The sequence below is a fragment of the Macrotis lagotis genome, chromosome X (assembly GCF_037893015.1).
Source record: "Macrotis lagotis isolate mMagLag1 chromosome X, bilby.v1.9.chrom.fasta, whole genome shotgun sequence".
NCBI classification, from domain to species: Eukaryota; Metazoa; Chordata; class Mammalia; order Peramelemorphia; family Peramelidae; genus Macrotis; species Macrotis lagotis.
Window position 1 is genome coordinate 411,492,769 of NC_133666.1, and position 5,879 is coordinate 411,498,647.

A 5,879-nucleotide genomic window follows, 5' to 3' on the forward strand; every position below is an offset into this window, starting at 1 on the left:
AAAAAGAAAAAAAAAGACCCAAAATAAAATAAAATAGTAATGATAGTAGGGGTGGCTGGGTGGTGGACAGAGCATTGGCCCTTGAGCCAGGAGCACCCAGGGTCCAAATCTGGCCTCAGACACCCAAAGATCAACCTGCTATGCAGTTCCAGGCAGGCCACTGAGCCCCATTTGCCCTGCACCCCCCCAAAAAAAATAATAATAATAATAATAATGTGCTTGAGCCTTTGTTCCAACACCAACAACTCTGTCATGGGTGGATCACATTCTTTATGATAAGTCCATCACAAAAGTTATTTCCATATTTTTCCACTGTTGCCATTGCTGATCGCAACTCCCTCCTTTTGTATTTCTCCACTACCATGTACTATATTTTCTCTCTCCTTTCACTCTGACTCTGCTGTAGGGTAACTGAGTGGCGCAGCAGACAGATTCCTGGTCCTTTGTTTGAACAACAAAAATGCTAAACTGTGTGTATTTTATTGAATACTTTTAAATTGAGTCTTAGAATGGGAGAACTTTCATTATTCTAGAGAGATGAAATGTTTGAGACTGAATGTAGGACTTGGAGCTAATATAGAATGCTTTTTTTTTTTTGATGGTAGCAAAGGGATAATATTTTTCTTTGACTTTTATTTTTCTTGAGGGCAGTTATATGTCATACGAGGCTTTGAAAAACAAACCACACCCCCTTGGAGTCTAGGTGGGAACTCTGGTTGCATGGAAAACAAAAGGCTCCCCGAAGGGGAGGCAATAGTTATTTTTAATTGTTAGTCATTTCAGTCTTTGTGACTCTCATGTGGGGTTTCTTGGCACAGATACTGGAGTGGTTTGCCATTTCCTTCTCCAGCTCATTTATCTCAGCTTAACCCTGAGATAAACAGGGTTAAGGGACTAGTCTAGGGTCCCACAGCTAGAAAGTATCTGAAGCTGGATTTGAACCCTGGAAGATGAATCTTCCTGACTTCAAACCCAGCAATCTATCCACTGGGGTTCCCAGTTGCCTCAAATAGTTGTTTTAGCTTGCAAAATAATAACAATGGATCTACTGGTTAAATGGATGATTGAAGGATGACAGCTCAACATGCTCTTTAGTGTCATTTGTTACAAAGTTCATAGTTTTGTATCAAGTTTTTTAACTATACTTTGTATAGTTAAATGTTTATGTTTATTGATAATTAATGTCATAATAAAATATAAAATGAATAATAAATGCCTCTATGCGATAATGCAAAGGAGAAAGTGCAATACCAGAAAAAAAGTGTACACTATGAATATGGAAAAGGAAAAGTGGATTGAAATGAATACATAAAGAAATTGAATGGAAACTCAGGAAGTAAATGATAAATTATTATAACATTTGACACATTTAAATTAATTTAATAGTTATAACTTATTAAAATAATGGCAAAACAAGTTTAATTGATTTTATTTATATTTAATGTTAACTTTATAATCAATTGTGTACATCAGAAAAACCCTCACTACTATATGAATCCTTCCTTTCTTCTTGAGGTTTTAATACTTTGTTAAGGATTGTATGCTCACTATTTTTGTAAGGCAATGGGGTTAAGTGATTTGCCCAAGGTCACACAATTAGATAATTATTGAAGGGCTGAGGTCTGATTTGAACTCAGGTCCTCCTGACTCCAGGGCTGGTGCTCTATCCACTATGCTACCTCACCACCCCTCACCTTTTAATATATATATATTTATCTAGTCATGTAGGGATAAAAATAAAAGCATTCAGAGTCCAGTTGATATTACTTTGAAAATCAAGACATTTAAATTGTCAACTGGAGGAAATACTGAACTAAATACATTTTAGATTTCACATTTAGAACTTTATCCAATATTTTTCATATAAGTAATTACTTTGCTCTACCCATTGAAGATTATGCACTTCTCTCAAGGCCAAAGTATTTTCTGGAATTACTGGAAGTAAAGGGAGACAATGAAACTTATTGAAAGAATGAATGAATTTTAAAAAATTAATTAGTGTTTACTGTCTGTAAAGTGATAGGGTTACAAATAGGAAATAAATAATCTAGGGGAAACATACAGAGAAAGTTACAGCTTCAAGTCAAATGGAATGGCTCTAGGGTCTTTAAGGATACATTGGTAAAGCAGATGATAATGAATCACTTTAATGAAGCTGCCAATGATTATATTATATCTTTTTTTGCTATTGATCCATTTGACAGTGCCAATGAATATGGTATTGGACTTAAGCAGGATTTTGGTTTTTCCTTGGGCACTTAGTAGATGTGTGACTTTAGATATAACACTTTTAACTTCTAATATCAGCTTTCTCATATGTTAACTTGAGATTATAATAGCATTACTATTTGTCTCTTAGGATTCTTAAGTAGCTATTTATAAGCCTAAAAGTGCTATATAAACATGACCTATCCTTAACAAGATTCTTGGTGACTTCTCAAAGATCTGGAGAAAGTGCTTTGTATGTTGTTCTACACTGGATTTCTGCCTGGTGATTTGTAAAGAACAATACAATAGGGGCGGGTAAATCCTTTTGATGAATAATAGACCCACCAGAGGTCAGCCATATGCAGTATGTTCATTCAGTGGGGCATGAAATAAACACATTTATAGGCTTTTGTTCAGTAGACACGCCGGCTTTTGGAGCAAATCCATCTGAGACTGCTCAGAACTATGCCTGAAAATTCATTAATAGTCCTTCTGTTCACCATCTCCAACTTTTCATAATCCTTATTCCCCTTTCACCAAGGAGCGGTTCTTAACTTTTTCTTCTATTGTCGCTAACCATTAAATTAACATTACTTTAAAAAGAACAAACCTAACAATAATTGTAAGGTACTGCATTCAGAAATACTACATAAAGGTTTGCATTTTATTTTTTTAAGATCTAAAATATCTCTTCTTTGTAATTAAAATAGAGAATAAACAGAAGGGACTGTCAGGTGAAATAAGAGATATAAATTCTCTTTCTGAAAATTTTTTAATATTATTGTATGCTCAAGTGATTACTTGACACAAGTAAGGATACTGGGAAAATGGACTAAAGCTGCATACTTTCTTCTTGTTGACATTTGGACCTAGAATTTCATTAGTGTGGGAAATTCCCAGTATGGAACACCTCTCTCTTAGGCAGATAAGCAACTCACCTATTCTTAGTGAGTTGTCTGAGGTTAAGTGATTTACCCAATGACACATTAAGTGTCAGATGTAGGAATCTTCCATACTTCCATACTCCATACTCCATGTTCTCTGTTACATCATACTGTCTATCAACAATTTGTATATATATTAGAAAGATTTGTCATTTTAAAAAACATAACTTTGCTATGAGAATTTTTTTCTTAAAATCAGGTTGAGAGGGGAGGGATAAAGGGAGCGGAGAGTTGCCGATAGCAGAGGAGAGTGTGTCATCCTAAAGGAAAGCGAGAGTGTGTTTGTATGAGTATGTGTGAATGCATTTGTGTGAGAGAGGGGAGGGGAGAGGACAGGAGTTACAGGGTAGTTCCTGAACACCCATCAGATGGCTGCCAGCTATAAATACCAACCCTTCTCACCCTTTCCCTCTTTTGCAAGTAGCATCAAACGGGGTATAGGGAGAAACAGAGAAGGACATTGATATTCATATATTGGATATCCAAAATCATTCTTCAGGTTCACTTAAGCCATTGGTTAGAGGTGGTTCAATGTGACCTGGAATTGGGCTATCACTATAATCTTGAACTCTGAGATTTTCCTCTCTGATCTCTCCAAGTTCTTCCATCTTGCCCTTTATCTTGATTTAGTTTAATTCAAATATTTCTTGAACTGTAGGACCTTTGAGAATCCTTCCAGCTCTAAGTCTAGAAGCCTATCAATCTATTAAATGCCCACTATATGCATCCCCATACTAGTTTCTGGGGATGCAAAAATAAAAAATGGAAGACATGATCTTTCCCACAAGAAGCTGAATTAAAGTTTTTTTCCAAGGCAGGGGGAAGATGGAGTGGGATTAAGTACTGCAAATATATATACAAAGTTTGTACAAAATGAATACAAGATAGTTTTATGCCCTACCAGACCAATTCTATCTCTCTTCATTGAGAGATCTTGTCTCTCTGATACTCCCTGATCTCTCAGTTTCTGATCCTTGCCCTGGCCTTAATTTCCTCTCTCTTTAGTTTTGAGGTTCAAGATAGTACTGCACTCCATCCCCTTGCTTCCTTGTCCTTTAAAACTAATGTCCTCCCAGTTTCCACCTCTGGATCACCCTTACCATCTATGCCCTTTGTTTCTACTCCTGGACTACTGAGCTCTTCAGAGAATATCATATACCAAGGTCTTTTACAAGAGATCCAGTACAAATGCATGTTTTGGTAACTCAGGGGTGGAGAACCTTTTTTCTCCAAAGGGTCTTTTGAATATTAATGACATCATTTATGTACTAAATTTGATTAAAAATTTAATTAATTTACTCCTAAAAAGCTCCTAGATTTATTGAAATCAATAGTAGACCACTTATACTGTGGGCTGGATGTTCCCTGCCCCTGTGAGTAACTAATATTAACTGGACCTTCCCTAATGTATGGCAGTCCTTTATTTATTCCTACATTGAATCTCCAATCCTGATCCCTTCAATGGTCATTCCAAACCTGAGAGAAGAGACTTTTTACAGATTTAAAAGATTTTTTGGGGGTAGAATTGACAAGACTTGGCAACTGATTGGATGGAGGTGAAGGTAAAGAGAGGAAAGGAGTCAAAAATAGACAAAATTGGCAGGGTGACTTGGAGGATGATAGTACCTTCAAGAGAAATAGAGGATTTTGGAGAAAAGGTAGCTTATTGGGAAACAAATGATACCCTTTCAGATATATTGGATATGAGATGCCAAGGGGACATTTAAGTAAAAATGTCCAATAGATAATTAGAGATTTAGGACTGGAACTCAGGAGAAAAATTTTTTTAAAAATTCTTGTTCAGGGGTGGCTAGGTGGCGTAGTGGATAAAGCACCGACCCTGGAGTCAGGAGTACCTGGGTTCAAATCCGGTCTCAGACACTTAATAATTAACTAGCTGTGTGGCCTTGGGCAAGCCACTTAACCCCATTTGCCTTGCAAAAAAAAAACCCTTAAAAAAAATTCTTGTTCAGGTTAGATGGCCTCTAAGGCCCATCCTCAATGATTCTTGATATTTATAGGCAGTGAGGAAGGAACTGGTTGTGAGAAAGTGAGGAGAGATTGGAGTAAACTTCTGGAATAGTGGGAGATAATTATAATTGACCTTGGCAGGGAAAAGGGACACTTCTTTCTCAGGGATCAGTCAGAGCAAATAAGGCTTTACATTACAGAGTAGGTGAGATGAGATTAGGACATCATGCCTGGCTTCAAATTTCTGAGTAAAGTAGGAGATGAAATCATCTATCAAGAGGGACAGAAAGATGAGATTGGGGGATTAACAATTCAAATTCAGTTCAGGTTTCTCCTCCTGCAAGTAGTCTTCCTTTCTTCTCTTATTTTTTTTTTTGCCTGCATGCCCCTCCCATTTGTTTTTAATAAAATTCCTCTTTTCCCCTAAAATTATATTATTTCCTTCTCTATGTTCATGTTATATACTTTTTTTTTTTTAGGTTTTTGCAAGGCAAATGGGGTTAAGTGGCTTGCCCAAGGCACACAGCTAGGTAATTATTAAGTGTCTGAGACTGGATTTGAACCCAGCTACTCCTGACTCCAGGGCCCGTGCTTTATCCACTACGCCACCTAGCTTCCCCTGAAGCTATTGTTGCTAATTTCTCTCCCCCTTCATTTCCCCCTCAATTAACAGAAAGATAAAAAATACAAACACAAACAAAACATTCTTGTAACCAATAACCATAGTCAAGCAAATCAAATATATAGAGTTGATCA